Source organism: Amphibalanus amphitrite, unplaced genomic scaffold (assembly GCF_019059575.1).
Source record: "Amphibalanus amphitrite isolate SeventyFive unplaced genomic scaffold, NRLGWU_Aamphi_draft 000725F_arrow, whole genome shotgun sequence".
Classification (NCBI taxonomy): Eukaryota; Metazoa; Arthropoda; class Thecostraca; order Balanomorpha; family Balanidae; genus Amphibalanus; species Amphibalanus amphitrite.
This window is the reverse complement of record NW_024882219.1, coordinates 283357-295000: the sequence shown is the minus strand read 5'-3', so window position 1 is coordinate 295000 and position 11644 is coordinate 283357. Positions and strand designations below refer to the sequence as shown.

At 45.5% G+C, this 11644-nt stretch overlaps 1 long non-coding RNA gene across 3 annotated transcripts; it reads right to left on the bottom strand.

Annotated features, from left to right (window-relative positions):
• Positions 1 to 5914: 5914 nt before the first annotated feature.
• LOC122365260 lies at positions 5915 to 9470 on the bottom strand. Of its 3 annotated transcripts, none has more exons than XR_006253713.1 (3): positions 9177 to 9470; positions 7733 to 7875; positions 5915 to 7160 (listed from the first exon to the last, which is right to left on the bottom strand). It is a non-coding gene; the product is annotated as an uncharacterized LOC122365260 (long non-coding RNA). The 3 variants fall into 3 exon arrangements; XR_006253712.1 differs by having other exon boundaries at positions 9362 to 9469; XR_006253714.1 differs by having other exon boundaries at positions 9385 to 9401.
• Positions 9471 to 11644: the final 2174 nt, after the last annotated feature.

Below are 11644 nucleotides of genomic sequence, written 5' to 3'. Positions count from 1 at the left end.
TGCCGACGAATAACCGTCTGACGAAAAAATTGTCACATGGAATTTTGTTCAGAGCCTTCAATCTAATGTGAATGAACAGTAAGTAAGGTTTGCGCTCGCTGATACTCTAATTCTATTGGCTTAGTCGATCAGTTTTTCTGTGAGCGCTCGCGCAAACAAGACTTGAACATATTTGAGTTTTTATCCTAGGTATTACGTATATGTAACTGAATGTGCAGAAAATCGAAAGCATATACCTATCCAATTCAACTTTTACGTTTTTATGAAGCCTGTAAGTTTTATTTCTGGTTTTTTTTTTATATTGCCTGAAAGAATACTTGAATGTCTGTCTTCAATGACTGTAAGGTGCTATCCTACATTCCTACTGATCAGGTAAGATTGAATTGAAAGGTACATGACAATACAAATTGCAAGGCCTACCTATTACCTACCTATATTTTTATGAATTTGTCAGGTTAAAGGAGAGATTGATATTACCAGTAAAACGCCTTTTGGGCGAAGAACGAGCGAGCGAGATAGTGAGCCCTGCACGTGCAGAAGGGCGAGAGGGCACTTCCAACGGGCTTGTGCAAAGCACCCTTCTAACCGGTCGCTAGCGGTGTACCAAATTTGAACGCAATCGGCCCAGCCGTTCCTGAGATCTGGAAGCGGCATTCTGCACGTGCGCACGTGCAAACGGGGTCCAAAATGACTTTTGCACGGCACCCTACTAACCGGTTCCCAACCGTGTACCAAAGTTGAGCGCAATCGGCCCAGCCGTTCTCGAGATCTGGAAACGCCCCCTGCACGTGCGCACGTGCAGTAGCACCCTAACCGCAACACATGGAAATGCATTTCCAGGTGGGTGCCTACCTGTATGCCAAGTTTCAGCGAAATCGCCCCAGTAATTACCGAGTTACTGAAATGGGAACAAATTTGGCACCTCTTATTGTTGTATTTTGCACGTGCAGTGAGGGTCACTCACATAGATGAAGAGTATCCGACCTTTGGTAGAAGGGATGCAGCTACCCTATAAAAATGACCGCAAGACAATCGCTCAAGCCGCTGCTGAGATATGGGCCTCTCAAAATCATTACTTTTGCAAAACTGCTTGAACACCCTTGACTTTTCACGTGGCACGTGCCACGGCGGTCACTGAGATGTATCAAAAGTAGTCAATTACGGGGTAGAAGGGATGGGGCTACCCAGCAAAAAAGACCGCAGGCCATTCGGTCCAGCGGTTGCTGAGATATAAGCCTCTCAAAAGCGTTACAGGCCGGGCCGGGCCGGGCCGGGCCGGGCCGCTCATACTGAGATTTTTCCGTTATATTGAAAAGACTTCGCTTCGCTCGCTGCGCTCGCTCGCTCGTAATGATTCATTTTTAACTTGTGTTCATTTTTAAGCTCCCCCTACCTATGTTGGTTAATGATAAAACCACCATAGTCCACAGGTTTGCATAGGTTCTGCCCCTTTCAATGTTGCTGGGCATCCGTTGGCAGAATATTTAGAAGTAAGTCTGCTCATCAGAATGTTAGTTTGTTTAAGTTCTTGTTGTGGGACCCTGAATATTTTGGATCCTGAGATGTATTCTTGCCGTGGGACCTTGAGGACTGTGGACCCTGAACTCTGAAGTGTGTACTTGTCATGGGACCTTGGGGACTGTGGATCCTGAAATTCACACTTGTCGTAGGACCCTAGGGACTGTGGATCCTGCAATGCATTCTTGTCGTGGGACCTTGGGGACTGTGGACCCTGCAATGTATACTTGCCACATGGGACCTTGGAAACCTTGGATTCTAGTAATTGAATTTGCCGTGGGACCTTGGAAACCTTGGATTCTAGAAATTAAATTTGCCGTGGGACCTTGGAAACCTTGGATTCTAGAAATTGAATTTGCCGTGGGACCTTGGAAACCTTGGATTCTAGAAATTGAATTTGCCGTGGGACCTTGGAAACCTTGGATTCTAGAAATTGAATTTGCCGTGGGACCTTGGAAACCTTGGATTCTAAAAATTGAATTTGCCGTGGGACTTTGAGGATCCTGGATCTTGATTTTTGGTCCCGGCACAAGTCTGCCTCACACACGACCCCGGCTTGCTAAATCCCATGTTCTGCGCTGACCTCGCTCCATCTCCCCCGACGATCACAGCTACCACCTCCTGACGAGCCTTCAGCGCCGGCGGGTGCCCCAGCCATCATCGCTGTTCCTTCATCCATCCTCGCTCCCGTCTCTGTCCCTTCTGCCTCCCCTTCCCCTCCCCCGCGGCTGAATTTCTCGCCAACATGTTTGAGCGGTGGTGCCAAATCCGTGATGAGTCCAGCCGATCAGATACAGTATCAGTCTGGTTTGTGCCTTGCGGTGCAGCATCAACTACGGCGCTGACCACTAGTGCCATCTAGTGGCGAATGTCGGCAGTCGGGGCAGCACAATGTTATTTACAGATTAAATGCGCAATACTCAAAGCAGTTACGAAGCATGTGACATGCTTAAAGGTAGTGTGCCAGCTTTCCTGGACCGTATGGAGTTAATGGCCCAGATAAGGAGAACCGGATTTTTAGAACTTATCCATACCTTCAAAACTCATGGAAACGTCTTAAATTCTTCAAATTTTGAGTACCCCAGTGCGAAATTCGCCCCGACGGGTTGTCGGTCGTACCCCAACCACATTTCACACCACTATGAACAATAAATGCACACACTGAAATCGCTATTACCGATATGCTCATCCAATCAAGTTTCGATAAACCCGTTCATCATCATCTCCTGCGGTTTCGAACACGACTGTTAGGTGGTGCGGTAGACCGCGCCTAAAGCCAGGGCCCCGGTAACGTGAGTAGAGTTGCAAAGTTTTCCCCAAAGGCTGCTACCGGCACCGCCCCGCCCCACAAAAATTTTCTGGGATACCGGCATGCTACCACGCCCCAAGCAAAAAAACCGCCAAATTACCGGCATACTAAAAAACCTGCATTCTTGATTCTAGCTTACCCCTGCAAGAGATGCCACATTTTGGCAGTTTTAGTACCCCTCCCACCCAACAGCCATCCATTGTCCAACCACAAATAGGTACCAGCAGGCTGATTTTGGCTGAGTTGGCCCCACAAATACCCACAATTTCGAAACTCAATTCCAGTCTATAGCTGTTAAAATATCACCTGTAATCAAAGAAGTATTGCCTACAAAAAACTATTACATTCATCAAAAAGGTGAGGACAAAAAGGACTTGAATTAGGTACTGAAATGTGTTTTTGAAGACTGGACAGTGAGCAGTAATCACATTTACATTTCACAGGTGTTCTACGTTTCCATAATAATTCTCCTAAAATGTTGCAGGCACCAGCCAAATGTTTAAATTCTAGATGGTCAAAACATAGGTAAACAAGTACACATTCGGCCATCTTCCTAACTGAGGAAGCGAGATCAACATCTACTTTTTCCTATCCACTACTATGGCTTGCTGGTTCGTGAATAAGATACGAATCATGTAAAAAATGTGTTAATAACTCACTGGTCCTGAGAATAGTCACCAAATAATATGTATAAAAACGATATCTTCCATCCTCTCCAACCTCAAGCGGGAACAAACACAAGGTTATCGATTTCGAAACAGATGCGCCATAACAGAGGCTTTTAACCAGCTGATTAAAACGCTGCAAAAAAAAATGTTTAACGACTGCAACCCACTGCCTCGTGAATGGTTATATTGATAAAAATTATCCAACACAATAGTAAATTATAATGAAATCAACATTATAGTGTAATTCACTACAAAGAAATTCATTTCTCTTCAGTTATTCAACCAAAAGGGTATATGAATAAATATTACGTCATCAGATTACATCCATTCATTAGGGGAGAGAGAATCTTAAAAGTAAATCCTTGGTTGTCTAATTATTTGCGCCACTTTGTGGACTTTGTGTCAATTTTGCCTGCATGATGTGTTTTCTTGTAAAGATAAGACAAAATGCCAGTTCAAATCCATTTTCATTTAATTATGGGACCAAAGTCAGGCTCAGGGCTACCTAACACCTGCCTTTTCAGCTGGATTTTCATTGTCAAATTCTTTGTAGAGTTTCTCAGACCACATCTCATGATCTCAGGACTCAAGGCCAGTTTCCAAACATTGTGTTTTTTTGGTGTTTTTATTCTGCCTTTTTCCCTAGGGAATGTTGTCATGAACATTTATTTATTTTATTGTGCTATACGTATTACCTACCATTAGACTTACTAGTTTATCGTGCTTTTGCAACATGAAAGAGTATTCTTCCTTTTATAGACCGCAGTAGATTCTTGACAATTCTAATTATAACCAAGCCTGTGAATTGTGTGAAATGCTGCGGTCCATGTGTTACCCCTACACTTAGCAATGGAACTTCTACCACAAAATGTATCTTGCAGTGGCTAATATTGCTGTTACTACAATTTGAGAGCCTCTTAGTGTTCAAAGTTTGAATCATTTGCTGAAATTTTTTTTTTTGCACGAAATCAAAAATACCGGCATGCTACCGGCAAGGCATGCCAGATACCACCAATAAACCTGCGGTAGTGAAAGATTACCGGCATGCCGGTAGTGCGGTAGGGAAATTTTGCAACTCTAAACGTGAGGTAGCCGAGTCGGGGCAGCGTGCGCTGACCCAAGCCGGGGCAGCGTGCGCTGACCCAAGCCGGGGCCGCGCGTCCTCCCGGTGCCATTTGATAGCCCGGGGCTGCCCGCGGGGATGCGGTAGACCGCGCCCAAAGCCGCGGCCCCGGCTTGGGTCAGCGCACGCTGCCCCGACTCGGCTACCTCACGTTACCGGGGCCCTGGCTTTAGGCGCGGCTTCTGCTCATACTTTGTGGTGCGGTGGTGGTGCGTCGGGCCGCGCGCTCTGACTTCGGCCAAGAAAAATGCGTCAGCTGATCATTGTCATTTCTGCCACTTTCATGTGGTGAGATGGGGTCATAACTTTAGAGACGGCTGTTTCATATCAATTATTTTACATAAAATAATATTTCAAACCATAAATTAATGTTTTTGACAGCCAAATTAAAGAAACAATACCAATACAGGCTTACAGTTTAAATTCGACATTGTGTTGTCTACGATTAGACAGCTGATAACTCATTCCCGTACGTCGTCATAGATATAAAGACTAGATAGGGCACCCCATGTCGGGAGCGACTCGCGAATACGTAGCAGCGGCCGCCATGTTGGTGAGGGCGAGAATCTGCGGCGCTGTGTAAACACTATGGGAGGAGGGAGGTGTTTGGGACAGATTTTGTGGTATCTTTCGACCGAAAAGTGTTAATCTTTTTTACCTATGGCATTCTTTGGAATGAGTAGATTGTGAAACAAGGGCAGAAACATGTGTATTTATAGTAATGTAATTACATCAGCCCTAGACATATAGCCCTGAAGACGCTGATAAAGGATATGCGGCACCGAAGGTAGATGCAATTGGCATGCTAATTTAAGATTAAATTCGTTTCCCATTATGGCTACCATACTTTATATCTATGTATGCAGTATGCAATGGACAATGATCGACAATAAGTGCAATTTTAGCCCTCACCCGTTCGTAGTTTGTCAGCGTCTTACGAGTAGGGGAAGCCAGGGTGAACGGAGTGAACTCCAGCCGTTCGCCCCTCGACGGAGCAAGAACGGAAAAAAAAATAGGTATGCTGTCCGCGATGTGAGTAAACCAGTGATACCAAATTTCAGGGTACTAGGTCAACGGGTGAACTCAGAGGTCAGGTCAAACACTGGAAATCGAACCAGTAAAGTCACTGGAGTTTGAGATCTTTCGCTATAAAATCGACCAAAACGCGTGAACTGTCGGCGAAATGGGTTACATCATTCCCAATCAACCTCATCTCGAAATCTAGCGAACCGGGTCACATAAGGTCATACAAGGTCAGCGACCTTAGATGACCTCGGATGGCCTTGACACATGGCGGGTCATGTGAAGTGTATTTATGGGCGCCGATCTCGAATCCCGTGTCAATCTTACTTTAAAAAATGATTTGCGGGCACAAATCCGCAAACATAATTAAGGATTACGAATAAAATGAGCAAGATGCTCCGAAAACTGCCCATATGAAGCGCAGCCTTGACCTCGAAGCAAATGCACGTTATCTAGACATCAACACTAAAAAAAACGCATGTAAAATGCATAAACATGCACTAGAAGGCAAGGAAATTCACCCGGATGCGGCAAATCGCAAAATCCGCTTATTTTAGCCGAACATGACCTGACCCGAGCTCCGATGACCCATTCCTCACTTTGAATCAATCCGCGCCCCCTACAGGCACCGACATCGCCCTTGCAGACAGCACCGACGATAGTCGCACAGGCACGTGGCGAGCTAGTGTAACTGTAGCCGCGCCTTCAGCCACGAACACCAGTTTGTGCCGGATCAGCCAGCCACGGAGCAGAGACGGCCGGCAACGAATCGGCAATTAACAGTGCTACATATCGACACGGTCACAAGAGGCGAGGCGTTAACCCAGCGCCCACTGCATTGGTCGCCAGTGGACCCACTCAGTCACTAAGCAATCATCGACAAAATACGTCTTTTATCGGCCAGACATTGATCTGTTCATTAATATGAAGTGTCCATCCAAATCCACGCTATCCGCCACACAGCAGCTATCGACGGTAGATACCCACTCCAGCGGCAGCTGGCCGCGACTCACTGACACCGGCTAGAGACAGCTGACCGCTGAAATCACCAACACTTCGGCAGGGTATGAGCGGGTCTCAGTCAGATCCCAGGCATGTAACCCGTCCCCACCTTAGCTCATCTGGCAGAGATGATGAAGAGGTGGTAAAGCTGTGTCATGTCGTCCGGCTGGATGTCGCTCACCAGGGCCTCCTGACAGGTGTTACAGCTGACAGAGTCGAGCGCCTTCTTCGCCACGAACCCTGCGATGTAGGTGACGATGTTGCCCACCAGACGACAGCCCAGGCTGGAAGTCGTGCTCCGTGATGATGTGGAGTGCCGTGGCACCGTTGTCTGAGGTGGTGGAGGCCGAGGTAGTAAGGCTGGCTCCCCGTCCGCTGGTCGTGTGACCGACTGCCAGGATGCTGGTCGGGTCGAGGGCTGCCACTTTCCCTGTGCTGCCGGGCCGGACGCCGCAGCGGTGGAGCAGGTGCCGGAATATCCCGCAGAACTGTGCGGCACTGGGGTTGTTCCAGCCACCTGGAAGGTTCGATTAGTATCAACAAAATATGGCTAATAGTGTTTAGTGTTAACATACGCCAGGCACAAGTGTTGTATTTGTTGTTAACACATTGTTGACACACACGCACACGCACACACACACGCACACACACACACACACATGTTGGCAATGGTAAAGCAGTCTCCGGGCATTTGGTAATAATTTTTTGCACTTATTCTGGTTTTAGTGACTGATGGGCCTTTACCCACGCATGACTGGAGGGTGGGGCTCTACAGAGCCCCTCTCCTGTTTTCTGCAATAAAATATTTACATTTATATATTGAAAAAATTAAAATATATATTTGTTGCAATATTTCTAAACCACTAGACGTGTCAATACGAAACTTGCAGTACCTTCGGCTGCATCAATCTGAAACATTTTATAGAAATAAAAATTGTGTAGCTACCATAGGTCGGCCGTAAATGACGTCAGAGTGATAAGTGAAGTCATATTCTGCCAATTTTGATGCAAGAAATTGAACTACAGCAATCGCTCTCGGTGACAGATAACCTGTAACAATATAAAAAATCAAGAGTCTGTAGCTTTTACTTGCCAATGCAGGGTGATCTCTTGACTCTTGAGCCTCATCCCTGGTTTGTCAGCAATCAAATCCTGCACATCTATTTGGCATCTTGATTCTTGAGAGACTGAGAGGCAAATTTCAATTTCAAAAGATACTCTAGTCTTTAAAGCTGAAACATATTAACAGTTAGTCAGATCAAAACAAGGCCTGTAGCATACAAGTGTAGGATACTGGATTTGCACACAGTACACACTACAAAATACACATAGCAAACAGTGAGATTACAGTCATGGAAAAGCATCAGGTTTTTAGAATAATAGTTTACACAGACTTAAATACAAGAATTTAAATGAGCTTCAAATAAAATGAGAAGTGGAGTGAAGTACCTAACAAATCAGGGTATCCATAAATCTGGTGCCACCGTCGGCACATATAAGGTTGGTAGGTTGTAGGTGGGTAGGTTGTAGGTATGGAGGTTGTATGTAGGTTGAGGTTTGTAGGTTGTAGGTTAGTTAGGTTAGTAGGTAAGGTTAGGTCAAGTAAGATTATGATTTTTATCTTCCTTGGACTTCATATTTACTTGTTAGCACTTAGCATTGATGGTAATGCCAGATTTACTAATACCCTATTTACTGATACTGATAACAGGTGAGCCAAAAGAGCATGAAGTGTAGTTTAAGCTTCACAATGTGAAAACTAATTAGGTAATGACAATCTGAGTTTAGGTGCTCCAACTAACGCACATTTTTACGTCACCCCTGTGCTGTTCATTATTGGGATCAAATGTGCGACACGGTTCACTGGTGCAGATATCACGACGTCTGGCATTTTCACTATCAGCTCTGGTTGAGGGTGAGCGTGGTATGCCACTGCACTCTGAACCCAGAGCGGATAAGAGCCCCCGAGGCATCTGGCATAGTGCATGGATTTTTCGTTTGGCACTGAACTACTATTTAATACTAACTGATGACATTAAGTAAAGTACTTATTTAAAACCTATAATCATAAAACCTTCTTACTTCATAAATATTGTCCATTGAAGGCAACAGTAGAAAGTGAGCAGGCAAAGCAAGTGTAGGTAATGAGTCTGCTTTCCGCTGCCAATGTTCTGGTACGGGGACCCGCAGTTGCTACTGTACAGCGACCCTGAGTAAATTGTCCCAGCACCCTCACAGGGAACAACGATATGCTGTCAGAGGGCACGCACAGAAAACCTCAGCTGCTCTTGTACAGGGACCGGCAGTCGATATCAATGTTGTCGGTTGTTACTGGACAGGACAGACGGCTATAGTTGGGGTTCGTGTACAGTAGCAACTGCGGGTCCCCGTACCTATCTAGGTAAGCTTTCTTTGTGAAAAATCATATGACTGATGCTCTATCCATGCAAGAATAATTAAAGGATTGTGGTGTGCACAAAAAAAAACATGGGAACTGAATTAAATCTAAAACAGGCATGCCAAGCAAATCTACCTTTGGTGCCGCCTATTCTTCATCAGCGTCAACAGTGCAACATGTCTAAGGCTAACGTAGCCAAATTACAATAGATAAGCATATTTCAGCACTTGTTCCACAATCTACACATTCCAAAGAATGCCGTGAGCAAAAAATATTAACACTTTTCGGTCGAAAAATACCACAAAATCAGTCTCAAATACCCCCCTCCTCCCGTAGTGTTTACACAGCGCCGCAGATTCCCGCCCTCACAAACATGGCGGCCAGTCGCACGCACTAAAACACTGCCAATGTCCCATCTAGTCTTTTATATCTATGTACGTCGTAACCACAGGGGAGCAATGCCGCTTCAACCCTATTGGCCGTAGTGTCTAACGGTGGCGGCCATATTGCGCAGACCAGAAACCGGCTGCCGCCTGTGTTGAGGAATAGGGAATTCGGGACCTCGATTTACGTTTGCGGCCGCCGTATCCGTTACGTTCAAGTTACGTAGATACGGAACCCGGCATCTTACGCAGAATTGAGTGGGGAACACGATCGTATCTTCAGAATTCCTCAAATTCACTCGCCTGACCTACATTTGCCCCGGCCGAGGGGGTTGATTGAACCCACCTCGCTAATGCACCGCTAACTAGAATTAAGCGGTAAAGTGGTAGTATGCGGCAAAGTATAATGCAGAGTGACTGATAGAAACCCGCTGTAAGGGTCTCAGGTCAACCGGTGACCTCTGAGGTCAGGTCAAGTGATCTAAGGCACGGGTTCGGTTTTTGGTAAATAACTTCGCCAAAAATGGCCGTAGAGCCGCGATTTTGGTATCATCGTGTTCAGCTAGCTCAGGCGCATCGAGTGATATACTTTTTGTTCGGGTCAGGTCAACTTAGGGTGTTGACCTCAGGTGAAGGTCAGGTCAGCACCCCCAGGTCACGAAGTTGGTCGAAAGAGGTCATGTCGCATATCATTCGATTCGGCAGGTCTTCCTGAGTCCATTGGTGGCTTTCCCGACTCGCTAGCTCAATTTGATCGGGAGTTATTGAAGAAAAATGGTGACCCTTGTGACGTCACAAATGACGTCACGCAAGGGCAACAATGCAAATATGAAGCATAGAACCTTGCAAAGAGTGCATGAAATCATGATTTTATATGCTTGAGATAGTTTCAGATCATTCTCGGCGCCAAAATAGCCATTTTCATATTTCCCCATTGACTTATAAGGGTTTAACGTATTAGTTCCTTACAGCTGATGATTTTTTAGGATTTCATCTTGTTCTCCACTCAATTCTGCGTAAGATGCCGGGTTCCGTGTCCATATAGCTTGAGCGTAACGGATGCAGCGACCGCAAACGTAAATCGAGGTCCCGAATTCCCTATTCCCCAGCACAGGCGGCGGCCGCTTTCTGGTCTGCGCAACATGGCGGCACCGTTGGACACCATTTGGCGGCCGATGCGCATTCCACATCATAGAGTTCAGTGGTCGTAACTCTATAATGACCTTTGCTTATTGTAACATGTGCGCCGCATTCGTGATTGTTGTCGACGCCTGTTTGCAGGTCAGCCCACTACAGTTGTTATACATATCGAAAAACCGATAAACTTTTAGGCGAAAAAAACACTATTTTAGGCCCATTTTTATTTTTCTTGCGATATTAGGTAAAAACAGAAGCTTCTTATCCTAGGAAAAATAAAATGGGAAATCATTCAAAGGTGGCACACTACCTTTAAACCACAATATAACATCTACTCTATTTAATTACATCCATATTTTGTGATAGATTTTACTAAAACTTGGTGATGACTTTAGATCCATTCCGAAATCTTACCTAGGTATCATACTATCCTAGTCGCGTAGCCTGCCTAATAGCGTGGATGCATTCGCCTGCGCTGCTATGATTCTAATTGATTCCCTTAGTCTTAACTGAGCCGCTGCTTCATTAACTTCAGGTGTGTAAACATTCAGCTCATGGAAATTATTCATAAGTTGGCGGTGCAGCTTGCGAATAATGTTGTGATAGCAAAGTTCACCATAGACCGCCCTCCAAATGAGAATGTTATGAAACATTTTGATTTTATTAACCAAGATAGCTCGTACTGGCTCTTAATGGGGTTCATCCCGTATAGATAGCATTAAGCTTGAAATGAGATACAAAGTTACCATTTTACCCAGTTACCTCAAGGCATATCCATTATCCATATCTGTCCCAGCTAAACTTTTCTGCTGGCCAGAACCTGTCCTATATCGAGAGGACAAAGTTTCACGGGGACGGCCTCATAATTGTCGCACACGACTCCTCGTAATTCGGTTTGGCTTTTACCGCTCTCTTACGTTGTATTTAACGGGCATTATTTCGTTTCGTGGTGGAGGGCAGTCAGCCCATGGGTCTACCACAAAACTAATGGATTTGACCGGTCAAAGGTCGATCAAAGTCACACCACGGACGCGACACGTGAGCACAATGACTGGCGCACTAATCAGTGTCTTGAGGTGCAGT